Consider the following 14,154-nt stretch of genomic DNA (forward strand, 5'->3'; position numbering starts at 1 on the left):
GTGTGTAATAACTCCTACTTAGAATTGGACTTGATCAGCAAAATGTTCAATAACTATTCCCTTCAAAATAAAGCTTAAATTTTATTCTAAAGGTTCAAAATATATGGTTGTTTTCGGTTTCTATAATAACTTTGAAAATATCTTACATTTTCTTAGGATTGTAATAAATCATTTTAATTATATTTTATTTTTGACCTATTACTGTTGACTTTCTTCTTTCCAGTGTGATAAATGAAGTGAATAAACGCAAAATTAATGACAATTTATTATCACCGATATGGGCATTAGTTACATTTAGTTAAATGACCATACAGGAAACGTCGCTTAGACATATTGAAGCAACAGCTAGATGGTATAGATTAATTAATAATTAACTTTACGCAGTTAGTTATAAATATTCCTTGCATGGCCACCATTAGTCTTCAGGGTATGCTATTAATTGCGAAGTGTAACTGAGCATTAATGAAACAAATACGGAGAAGATTTACGAAGAGATAACAGATAATATTAGGGAACATTGTGTTTTATTCCTTTTCTTAGCAAGTAGTAAATAAAAAATGACATACATTTTTATTATTATTTATCCCTTTATTCTGATTGAAAAAAAAACGTACATCTTCATTTATATAGATTCTATAACTAATTTAATGTACTTAAATTTTTCTACTTAAATGAAATTTAGCATTACTTACTGTCCTCCACCCGTTTTATATTCTATAAATAACAATGTAAATATTATTTTAATTAAAATACAACAAAAAAAAAATAACATTTTTTTACAAATTACATGAATTTTACACTGTTTTTTTAATTTTGGGATGTTTCAATGGATATTTATTAATATTAATCCGATGTTAATTTTTCACATTTAGTCAAGAGTCAGGACAGTTGTACAATTTGTCAAGTAAAGATTCCAACTATTGGTAGCTGGTGATATATGGATTCTTATTGGTACCAACAACAAAAGTATTTTATAGTACCGAGCATCTTCAGCTAATTATGGTTGAACTTATCATACACAACTCTTTCATTATCTGTTTGGGGAACTGACCCTAAATGCTATTATCTAAAAAGTATCTCTTGTCTCTTAGTCAAAATTAGTTATTGGTAAACCTAAACTAATCATGATTTTTGAACAGTGATATCAGAGAATATTGTCTGTGAAAACATTATCTTCTGAAGTCTCTTTATGAATATTCAATACTTAACATCACTTTGAGTTCCTGATTCCTTCCTAAAGTTTAAATATACCTGTAAAAATGTTTAAAACTGAGTTTTATAAAATCTACAGTTGGTTAAAGTAAAATATTAAACATTAAATTTAAAAAAAAGATTATTTTATTTACAAACCTTAAGATCCTAAGGAAAAAAACAGCAACTGACATAAGTAGTATTATTTTGTCTTACATCTTCTAGACTCTAAACATTTAAAATATACAGGTCGTTTTCAGAAACTACAGCACCTTTTGAATTGGCGTGAAGCCTCCCGAATTTCCCAAGAATTTTGAAAAACCAAAAACATAGTCCGAGAGCCCGTGCAAAAAAATCGGCATAATCTGATGAAAAAATTGATAGCACATTTTTTAATATTTATCTTATTGCCTATAAAAAATGAGTTTCTCAATCAGATTATGACATTTCGTACATCTACCTACCTACTAAAATTTAAAGTTAGGTAAGGTTGGTCCATGTACGACATGTCACATCTCACATGAGGAGATCAAAACACAAAAAAAGGCAATCCTTCCCCGCCTGATCCGCCCAGCTAAGATCCCCGGCGAGCGACGGTCCTATATCACGTTTGAAATATTAGCTTAAAATGGGATGAGGAGACTTTAAGATAGTTAAATCGAGCAATATTTAAAAAGCGGCTGAAATTGAAAAACGGGATGGAACCCTCCACTTCCGCCCTCCATGGTAGCCTTGCTTATCTGACTTTTCAAACTGACAATTATAGCGAGTAGGTTGGTCGATGTACATGTCACAATCTCACAAGAGCAGATCATAACACAAACAATGAAAACAATCCTTCCTCGCCGGACTGCCCCGCTAAGATCCCCTGGGAGCGACGGTCCTATATCACTTTTGAAATATTAGCTCAAAACGGGAAGTCCTAAAACAACTATTTACGTTAAATAGTGCTCGAGATATGCTTCTTTAGAAATATACTAATATAAAAAATGTAAAAATAAGTAGTTAGTAAATTTATTTTGGTAAATCTATTTCTCAAGAATCATTAAACGTACCAATCTCCGTTAACAAACGAATTAAAACTAGTTTTATGTGCTATAATGTATTTTATAACGTTTATCTTCGTAGGAGTAGTAGATTTTATGATATTTGTTAAATTCACAAGATATTGATTTCTAGTATTAAGAAATTTGGTTTTGAAACACTATATCTCAGGAACCATTAGATGTACAAATGTCTGCTAGTACTCAAACTGAAGCTAGTGGTAATGGGCTATAAATTCGTTTAATACATTTATCTTCTTAGGAGAAATAGTTTTCAAGATATTTACAAAAATAAATTCACAAAGTATTGATTTATAGTTGTTGTTACAAAACATTTGGTTTATGAAAAGCTACATCATATAAACCATTAAATGTACTGATGTCTATTGGTAATGAAATTAAATGTTCCAAATGAAGAATACATTTTTTGTTATAATTTCTTTTCTTATAATATGTTCAACTCCGTTGGTTTTTTTTTCTGACTATGTGGATTTAGAAAAAACACTTCATTACTCTATAGAATTTCTGTCTACACTCCATTCATCCTATGATTAGAGAATGAAGATTAAAAAAACAAGAATTTTTTTCTCTGAAAGTAAAATGTTTTTCAAATAACATATTATAATATAACAAAACTATATTAATCTGTACAAGCAAGTTATTTGTTCTTTCTCAGACTCTTTTGCATAGCCTTTAAAGCTGTAGAATTAATTGGGAATAAAGATATAGATGCAGTCAATTGGAGTGTGATTTTCTTGAACCATTTGTCTGAAACTATACGTGTTAATAAATTTCCGTTTGAATACAAAATAAATAAGACGAATAATCTCTTAATTTTCAAACCTTCGTTGAAACAAGATCAGTTTCCTTATTTATCAATATGATATTTAGACACACCTCTGCCTGGAATCAACTCAGTTATTGTGACCCTAAGGAACAGGTTGAGGATAAATAGTTCAATTATATTTTTAAACTTCTAGAAGTACACATTAAACTGGAAAAACAAATCTGTACCTCTTAGCAAAGTAGGGCCAGTTACAAAAGAGCACAAAGCAACTGAGTAGTTGCAATGCTTGGGTATAGTAAAGTAATCTGCTCTCGAGGAAGGCTTGGATGAGTACTGCGAATTCATTAAGGAAACAGTTTGCATACGAGTCTTAATAGTTAAGACTTTAAAGATGTTGAATAAAAGTAATTGTACTTATTTAATAATTCGTGACACTATTCAAAAACTTTACCAATTTTATTTCAAGATACTTTTAAGTTTTTTTTTCTGTTTCAGATCATTGGAATTATAACAATTGACTTCCACTGGTTAAGCTGTATAAACCATTTTATAATGAATTGAAAAAGAACAATCTAAACTTATAGGACCCCTTTTTAGGTAGGGCCCGTATCTTGACTGCATAGAGTTCATAAGGTGTATATTTATTCATCGAGCAATCAAAGCTAGCAGAATCGAGTGTTAATTGCCATTAGGCAAGTTTTACCGAAAATATTGTAAAGTGTTGTTACGTTTTCGTTTTGAACATGTTAACATTGTAATTGTTAAAGCGCAGAAGTTTATTTATTTTTTTTTTTATTTAACTCAATTTACTTTCCAAGTGTTTTTTTTATTAATTATAAGATTATTTTATTTCTTTTAACTATAAGTTACTTAGTATTTATTTTTTTTAAATAATGAAAAAAATAAAAATAAGGGACATAATTAGGTTTAGTGAGGTGCGTGTATGTAAATGCATTGCTGAAGTGTAGCATGTGTACAATAATAAAGAAGGCAGTGGGCCAGAGCCTGTATAACTGCTGATAAGGCAGCGGGCAGTGATTATTTAGGAGGCACTAGAGCGATCTACTTAGGAGGCATTGGCGCGGTGTGACAGGCAGTAGTCACTTATTCCGAGTCATCGCAGCCATTGTTTAATCTAGTTGTGTTGGAGCTGGCTGGTTTTTTTAATTCTCTTTCACCAACTCGCTGGCTGTCATTCTCACCCAGTGACGCAACACAATTATGCAGTCAACGTTTGTTTGGAGTTGTCTGGTTACCTGGCGCTCATTCTCACCGACTCGCCGGCAGTCATTCTTGCTCACCGACTCTCCCTGTGTTTTGGAGCATCGTTTTCCAGTGACTCTCGCCCATCATCATATTTTCATTAGCTCATCGAAAGCGGTTCATCTTGGATGAGATGTATTAAACTTAGAGTTATAATCGATATGGGCATATCGAAACACATAGCCATTCACTGGAGTTGTTTTTATTTTTTCCTCGAATCATTAAGACTCAATAATTTATTTTTTATTAAAAACCAAAATAATTTTGATTCTATACTAATATAAATATTTTTACTGCTTTATAATTCATTTGATATTGTATAAGATAGTCTTTTATTATTTTTATTAACTTTTGTGTATCATTTGGAAGATTAGTTTTTATTATTTCATTTTTTGTGATATTTAAATATTTCAGGTCCTCCGTTTTATTTTAATCCGAACCAGCAAACATTTTAATTAGGGAAGAGGTTACTTTTTCACTCACGAAACATCCCTCACCCCAAATAAATCACACTAATTATTGTTTAAATAAATTTATTTAAGTAATGAAATGTAATTTTTAAAGCCACCACATTAAGCTCTATAAATTTAAAGAAGACAATTAATTAGAGGGTTATAATGGCCGGGAGTATAGCTTTCTTTTTTGAGTGTTGTTATATATTATTATTATATTCAAGGGCATTGCAGCCCATAATTACTTGATAATGATAGTTTTTTTTTAATTTTAAACAAAACTAAAGCCTTATAGATTTCTTTGTATGGAGTCCCTAGCATAACCAAATACTGCAAACTAGCAATACATTTATACCTAACATGCTTTATTATTTTAATATGGGAAGGCTTCTTGTATTTGTCTAGCTATATCACTATCATAGATTCTATAGCTGAATTCAGATTTATTATTGCTATTTTATTTTTTTACTCTAAGATATTCTCGGTAATTGGCTCCTACTTTTAAATGGCAAAAAAGAACATCGTTTCAAGAAAATGACTAGGGCCAATTCTTTAGACCGTGTTCTCGGAGAAGGGTCATTAGTAAACATTCAACTGAGTTGAAGTATCCTTTGCAGGTGGACAAATGACAGATTAGTCACGACCAAAATAGACAGTCTTATTTAGCTACGGTATTTGGAGACTAAAAATTACGTCTGTTTGGGAATACAAAAAGTTGGTTTACATATTAAGAGCATCTTATTCAAACAGAGAAAAAAAATCTTATTTATATGCATATCATATATTTCATAAACAAACCTGTTTGGACAGAAGTCATCTATGCTAACAGACCAACTTAGTTATCTTCAAGATAAAGACTGAAAAGTCATACTCTGAATCAAACTCCTAGTACTTATTCAAATTGATGAAACAGAACAAGATGTGGCTATCTTTGTATTGATGGAAGATTTAAACAAACTAATAATTAAAAAAACTGAAAAATCATTAGCAAGTTTTAATGAATGAATAGATTGTTTGAATTGTTCATCGATGTTACGTTCTGTAAGAATAAAACAATAGTTGATAATCTTGATAGTTAAAAATAAATAAATAAATATTTATATATTTCTGTTTTAATGCTAGCAAAGTAGCTTTTCAATTTAATCGTTGCCGTCTTGTATTTCCCAGATCCCTAATTCCTATAAACCACTCAACTATTTTCGATGAAAATTTGTGGAAGCGATGAGGTTCTGGCTGTGAAAATGTACTGTATATGAAGTAATAGTCCATGAATTCCAATTTCAACTGTATAATGATTATTCAAGTTTTATTTGCCATAAAAGATAGCAAAGATCAGTATGATTCGCTGTTTTTTTCCTTGATTTTCATATTCTTCTTGTTTTTTTTTATAAAATTCATACTATTGAATCTTAAGAATACTTATAAAAATAATACAAAAATTAAATAAAAAAAATGTGGAGTACATTGGGCAGTATAGCTTCCTCACTATTTCTAAGGGATAGGTAGGTTTTCACTTACCACCCTAATTTGAGATGAAATCGATAACTTAGAACTCTTTAATCTCTTTATTAATCAGGATAGTAATACTTCCTCATAATCTTTATTTCATATACACAAATAGGTAAGTGATTGTTAAGTCCGAATGTTGCCATACAATGAAAATCCACTATGGAATCACGAACACGTTGTATACATTTTTTGATTATCAAGTTTCTGTGCTTTCTGATTATCAAATATTTGTTTCTATTTTATATTTTTTTATTGTTTCTTACAGCTAACAATGAAAGATGGTTTTCCAAATCAATAAAATTACAGGTTCTTTAATGATTTCTTTTTCCTAAAAAAAACCCATATTTGAAATATACTTTTGTATATTTATATACATATTTGTATAGAAAAGTAATACCTGGATATTTATATTTTTCTATTATTGCATAATTTATAATAAGGTGTTATCGTATTTTCATTAAAAATATAAAATCACAATAATTTTATGAATTAATGATGTTGCAGTCATTAATTCATAAAATTAAACGAATAACAGACTTTAATAATTGTTATTATCATATTTATATCTAACTTTAGTAGTATAAGGATGATTATAGTTCTTGAAAACTTTTTGTTCTTCAAATTCCCATTCTGAGGTTTTCAATTTACTCATGATTAGTATGAATGTGCCTACTAAGAAGGTATTCTAGAGTCAATCAAAATCGTTAGGGTTGTTGTTGTGATTTACTATTTTCAGTATTTTCATAGCATAAAATAGATGACGTAAAGTAGTTCATAGATTTTAGCGATTATGTTATTGTAATCGCTGAGGCGTAACCTATCTTTAATAATTCATGTTGAGTTTCGTATATCTTTTCGTTTTTGACATAGACTGTTCACATAAAAACATATACAATTTTACGATACTTTGTTATCTGAAATCAGGGATCGTATATTTCTGCTCACAGATCAGAATTTTTTCACGATCACAATACTTCCCCATATTATATATTGTATTAATAGGTAAGGGAAAGTAACATGTATTACATCGTAATTTGAGCAGTAACATTAATCAGAGCTTTTAAATACATACTTCCATTCTTTACACTTATCGTCCCCAAGGAAGACTTTAACAACCGTTGCTATTAAATGACATGAAGTGAATACTTTATTCAATGTGTCATATTCGTTAAATAAATGATGTCTTCAGCTAATCATGGGTTCACTGCGACTAATCTATGAGTGATAAATTACACAATTAACTAAGAATTTTTCGTAATTAAAATTAAAGTAACCGTAACTTGCTCGGAATTTCGGGTAATTTTCTTTTTTTTTTTCCACCAAGTCATCTAAACATAAAATATTGCACTCACATATCATTAATGGTGTCGAGATGGTTGGGTTAGAGCTGACTCCAATTGATAATTGATTGGTAATTGATACTCTTGACCAGAAGGCCTCGACAATGCGTATTCAATTTATGTTAGGTAGATGATTAGGAGGTGAATATATAGAATGGGATTTACGGGAGCCAGCCTTAATTTCTCTAAGGATAGTAACCTCGTCCTGCAGAGTAATATCCCTGTAGATACGAAGGAGGAATGAATGTCCGGAGAATAGCCAGCCACCGGGTCATGAAGGAAGGTAACTTCGTTCTACCGGGTACTATTCCTGTAGATACGAAGGAGGTATGTAGGTCCAGCAGGTAGTTAGCCGTCGGGTCATACGAAAGGATAGCTGGTAAAGGAAGGAGGAACAGACCAACAGGGAAGTAGCGTTAAAAAAGACTCTTCATATGAAAAAAAAGGTTAGAAGAATATACTGATTGTCTGACTTACTGTTCCAATAAGGTACTTTTTGATTTTTTCTGATCCCTCTAAAATAGAAAAAGACAAGAATGAGTAAACGAATTTTGTGAAGCGAAACATAATTCAAATAGATTACTACCTTTTTCTCCCATAGTACTTGTTTTGTTTTTTTCTGATCCCTCTGAAACAGAAATTGACAAGAATGAGTAAATGCATTTTGTGAAGGAGAAACATAATTCAAATTGAGTACTATCTTTTTCTACCATGGTACTTGTTTTTTTGTTTGTTTTCTGATCCCTCTGAAAGATAAATAGACAAGAATGAATAAATGGATTTGTGAAGGAGAAACATAATTCAAATTGAGTACCACCTTTTCCTGCCATGGGTACTTGAAGGTCTTACTTAGTGAAATACTTATCTTTGTATTGAGATGCTTGTTCTGTTATGGTACTTGCTGAGCACCATAGGGGGGTATTGATTCTAATAACGATACAAATTCCGGTGAGAAGCACCGCCTGTTATAACTAACTTTTTTGTGATTCGGTATATTCCTTTTGATAAACTTTATTTATTAAATTAACACATTTACATGTTTATATATAACATACATATAATATATATATTTACATACATAAAATTATTTACACTTTACTAAGTAAATGGACATAATATATGACTAGGGAAAACATAGGAAGTACTCCAAGGTTGAACGAGCTGATGCTCTTCGTCTTGGCGGGAAACGACAGCTGTATTCGTACTGGTGGTCCCTGAAAGCGTCGCTACTATGGAATTCTGCTGAAAAGTCACCTGGTATGGTATACTGAATGTTTAGAGATATATTTCTTGCTTAAATAGCTTTCATGAAAATAAAAGAAAATTTTTTTACCCAGTTCATTAACGTCCAAACTGCTATTGAATGCCGAATCCTTAATCAGATATCAACTGTTGATTTTTTTATTTGATGTTCAACTGAAAAGCACATCGACTTGTTGGGTTGATAAATTAATGTGGTATTTAATTATACCTTTAAGATACAACCATAATAATAAGAAAAATCGTATAAGGGACTCCGCCCTAACGAGACGATTATTCATCCAACCGGGCCTATATAATAGAGATCTTCGTAAAAAACTGCCTCAGAACCTACAGTATTCAATCTTCTGAAATCAACTGAATGGAATATTTTTTCTTTTAGTAAATTTTTCGCAATTTTGTATTTTAAATATATTTATATCAGTCACTTTTGCTCATAATGATCATTATGAACTTCGGATCACCCTGAAACAATCTCAAAGTAGGAGAGTGATTGTTCATGTGCTTTTGATTTCGAGTTATATAGAAATTATATGTTTTTTTATCAATGATATTAGCAAAAAATAAAAATCTAATCACTGCTTATTGGTCTGTAATTTCGGGTGATATTTTTTCTATTTTAAACAAAATGTTGAATATTGAAGAGATTCTATTCAAAAACGCATTCTTATGTACCTTGGATCAAAAAAACATTCTGTAACACAAATCAATGGTCGTTGTTATAAATGTATAAATGAAAAGAAAAAATCGAATTTTGAAGGGAGAGAATATGTTTTGTTAAAATTCTAACAGAAGGAGTGAACCATCAGTGCACTTAGGCGGAAAAATATATTTCAAAAGATCAAAATAGTATTTTGATACTATATTAAGTTTCAATTCATTATTTAATATCGAATTCAAACGAATTAAAAGTAAAAACAAAAACAAATGTTGCGGAAGATTTTCCAGCTTTAGCGTTAAATGGCTTAGTAAACTCATTTTTAGTAGGAATTAATTGACATGACTTTTCTTCTTATTTATTTAAATTCGAGAATTTTGTATCGTAGCTTCTTGTATTAATGTATGAAAATAAAAATTAGTTTACATTTAATTACAATCGTATTTATTTTAGTTATAATACAATTAACAACAAATTTCTGTAGACATAGTTAGTTGTTAATACATATTATCTAGCTTATAAACACCCATAATCAGATGATCTTTATTTTTATAAAATTCTAATATAGGTACTCTATGGCAGGACTAGTAGTATATTACAGTTTATACCACTAATCACATATCAATGACTCATAAACAAGTTTGTTTTTTAATTAGCGTTTAATATCTTAATTATTAAAAAATAAATAGTGTTTAGGATTTATGGTAGCTATCAAGAAAAACTATTTTCATTGTTATTTAAAAAATAAATAAAAGAGAAATTGTGATCCTAAGTAAGAGTCTCTCATATATAATTATTATATTAATTATTATCATATACATTTGTGTGAGCTGTCTGGAGATTTTGGATTTTCATAACCTCATTTCTTTTGGCATGAAATCTTGTCAGTTTATTTACCATTATTATTTACTTAGCTACTAAACTGGTGTTTTGGGTTTTTATTTCAATGATTACGTTTATAGGGTATCTAATCACGAACCCACAAAAGTCGCGATACATTGCTGCAGTTCCAAATTCCATGGAAGGAGGGCAGGGCTATAGATGGGATGAATAGTTATTTTTTTATCTTGGCTCTTGTAAAGATAATAAAATAAACATTTTCCTCCTGAATATTTAAGAAAAGTGTAATTTATCGTAGTAATTCTTTTCCACTGTAGTATTTAAATATAATTAAATACTAATATGTTAAAATATTAATTTTCAATGCCTTATATAGTATTTTCAATGACTTGCATTGAAAGTTAGCGAACTTATTTTTCAGTTTGATTTTCCTGAATAATTCTCCGTTTCTATTATCTAGAACATAAAGTAAGAAACAATCTCTTGGATTTTATGATCTTGGACCAGACCATTGACTTGGTATAAGTACTGACAATCGCTAATAACCGTGTTTCCCAAACTTTTGTAATATATGTTCTTTTTGTTAAAAAAAAAAAAAATAACGAAATAAAATTGTTTTTCTCTTTTAACATACGAACATAACAATGTAAATGGGAAACAGAATTTCCTCATGATAAAATATACATGCATGTTGAATAGATAGTTTTATTATTTTCTGTAAATGGAAAATTATAGAAGCAATCATCAAATTAGTTTGCTCATTGCTTCTCTAATTTGACTTAGTAATTCCAGACTTTAACCTGCGCTCCAAATACATAGAATCGCAGTATATAAGTACGTCACGACTACTCATAAAACCATACATACTAACAAATAACTTTTTATTTTAAACTTTCCAGATTGGTAATAAAAAATAAAACAAAACTCCTAATTGTACTAGGTGCGGTCAAACCACGGTGTCGTACCTCAATCATCTCTTGATGTAACTCTAGGAGTACGCGCGAGGTTAACATAGACTTACTCGATTGAGAGCCAATATAGTGCCAAACTAAAATGTCAAAATAACAAGCTATTGTGTGACGAAGCTATATTCCTATGAGTTTCTCGTGTTCGGCTTATGAAGGTTCAACAACAGATTCCATAATTAATAATTAGACATATTTTTATCTGAATTTTTGGACTAATAAAGTTAAATAAAATTTTCGTACCTCCATCATTTTATCTTTTCTCAAGATTGTGGATAATAATTTGGCGTTGCTAAAACCCTTTTTATGACACTACATAACAATATGAAGTTAGGTTGATGAGTATTTCTAAGAAAATCTGTAAAAACATATTTTTCTGATTCACTTTTATTTGGTTTTAATGTGGATGGTTGTTTGATATAGCTCGAACACCTTTGTAGGTATATATACAATGAAACATTCTCAACTTTGTATTTATTTTTTGTTAAAAATAGACAAAAACCTTAACACGTTACACGTATAGGTTCGTTCAAAATAAGTTATTTTTTGGAAATAAAGACAAAAAAAAAAAAAGTTTTGTTATAAACTCATTAATGGCATGATGAGCTTTTATAAATCAAATTTAATAGAAATTCTGTTAATCAAATTGACTTTAGGTAGTCGAGGAAGCAAAACGCCGTAAGTGCTAAGTAATTTTCCAGTGCAATAAAAATTGAAACAAAGGGATTATTGAAATAAATCTTTGCTTTATAAATTGCATTCAAACAATAATTGTTATTTATGGATTTCTGTAACGAAATTGTACCTAATACTACAAATAACTATTGTTTACGTCAAATAAATACTCGCTCCTAAAGCCCAAGTATATCGAAGCTATCTATGTATTTTATCTTCTCTGAGGCATTACTTCGAAAAAGTAAGGTGGAGTGTTATAGGCGATTTGAGGACAAAGAAAAACTATACCGGGGACTATAAAGGAAAAATATTATCTCCATAATTGAAAAATACCTGGAGGATCAATGCAGAATCTGTGGCTACAGCCACCATTTATTTGTGCCTACAGCCCTTTTCGGGGATTTGTTGATGCTCTAAATGTTCTAATTATTTTAATTAAACATACTTGTCCTAAAGAACATTACTACATGACTGTAAAGTTTTATAGTTAATCAATCACACGAAATGTCAGGGTATCTATATTTTCAAACTCCTTTGGACTTACAGCAATCTAGAAAAAATATTTAACAATGTTTAGTAAAGTTAGACGAAGGAAACAAACATAATGGGTAGAATACATTTCTACAGTTTAATTATTGTATTCATTCATATTGTTATTTATTTCAACACTCGTGTTGCATCAAAAGGAAGTATATTATTTATTTATTTATATATATATTATCGGATACTTGAGTACTGAAAAAATGAAAAAACCAGTAATAAACTAAATCAGACAAAATTAGAAACAAATCCAAGGACTAAAATAGTATTATCCCTGAAACAAATAAATGCCTAGGGAAATTAAAGTGGGTTCTAAGAGTGTAATTATATGAAAATAATTTTTATTTATTCATTACAAATATTTATTGGATTAATAGGAGTAAATCGTGAAAAAAATTTATTAAATAAATAAAAATGAATAGGTAAATACAAATTACATCATTAAGAATATATATTGCAGAGCAAAGTTTATAATGATGAATAACACAAGTGAGTAAGGAACTTAAAGAAAGTTAAAGTTATTTTATTACACAAAGTACCTATGTAATAAAGTATTTAGAAAACTTACCCAGACACTAAACTATACTTAAAGTTTACTTATTATTTTAAGTGTAAAAATACGATTAAATATTAATTTTAAGATACCCCATATTTAATATGACGTGCTTCGTATATTTTTGATATATTCCTTCTTATGCTTCGATCACCCAGTGCTAGAAATCAGACCGAAAAAAGAATATTGTTTAAATTTTTTTGTACTTATACATTTAAAATGAGGTTTAAAAATATGAAATTGTAAAAAAAAAACTGAATAAGTTAAGTTCAAAATAGAAAAAAACAATTATAATCTTTATCGCTTAACAGACTTAATAAAACGTTCGTCGGATGCACGGCTATGTCTACGTCAAAAATGATTTAATCGCCCAAAACGGATTCGAAATTACGCGTATCACTACAAATTGATAATTATGGGCTAGTAACATAGTTTAAAAAATACTTAATTATTTAAAAAATATTTGAAAGAAACGAAAATAATCACCCTAACCGCATCAGAAGTGGCTGCTGATTGTACAGGTCCTTCGAAAATTCCACATTTTTCAAGTCCCCTAACTCACCAGGCAAATGTACACCACAAACACTTGGTGAAGGTACCGTTATCGCAATGAATAGTTTTAACTTAAATTGCTTCGGAGCAGAATTTTGATGCCAAAACACCGAGGTGTTCCACATTACCACCTTTTCCTCGATCAAGAGTTGCATTTCAGGCATTATGTTTAGTATTAGCATTAGGATCCACGTGATTACCTAGTTGAATTTGGATAAGTCTTTTGTCTATTTTTCTAAATCTATGAATATTTGAGAAAACGTGTACTTTTATAGGAATGGCACTTTTGATTTTAAAATTAAATTTATAATAGATTTTGAGATATTATAAGGGAAATAAAACTTTATTTTAAATCATAAAGAGCCTTATCGATGTAGACGATTTTTTAAAACATACTAAATTATGAAATGCTTGAAGAAGTTTGTCGGGGGTGCGGTCAGCAAAGAACAACATAAATAAACAAAACCATATTTATTTATTTTATGCCGACGTTTCGACCTGAGTTTCAGGTCTTCATCAGGGCTAT

At 29.8% G+C, this 14,154-nt stretch overlaps 1 long non-coding RNA gene across 1 annotated transcript; it reads right to left on the bottom strand.

The window, feature by feature from the left end:
* Positions 1–6,330: 6,330 nt before the first annotated feature.
* Positions 6,331–8,215, bottom strand: LOC106688114 (uncharacterized). Its single transcript, XR_001344281.2, has 4 exons — positions 8,172–8,215; positions 8,063–8,100; positions 7,598–7,961; positions 6,331–6,573 (listed from the first exon to the last, which is right to left on the bottom strand). It is a non-coding gene; the product is annotated as an uncharacterized lncRNA (long non-coding RNA).
* Positions 8,216–14,154: the final 5,939 nt, after the last annotated feature.

The sequence above is a fragment of the Halyomorpha halys genome, unplaced genomic scaffold (genome assembly GCF_000696795.3).
Source record: "Halyomorpha halys isolate HHAL.00 unplaced genomic scaffold, Hhal_1.1 Scaffold41.1, whole genome shotgun sequence".
NCBI classification, from domain to species: domain Eukaryota; kingdom Metazoa; phylum Arthropoda; class Insecta; order Hemiptera; family Pentatomidae; genus Halyomorpha; species Halyomorpha halys.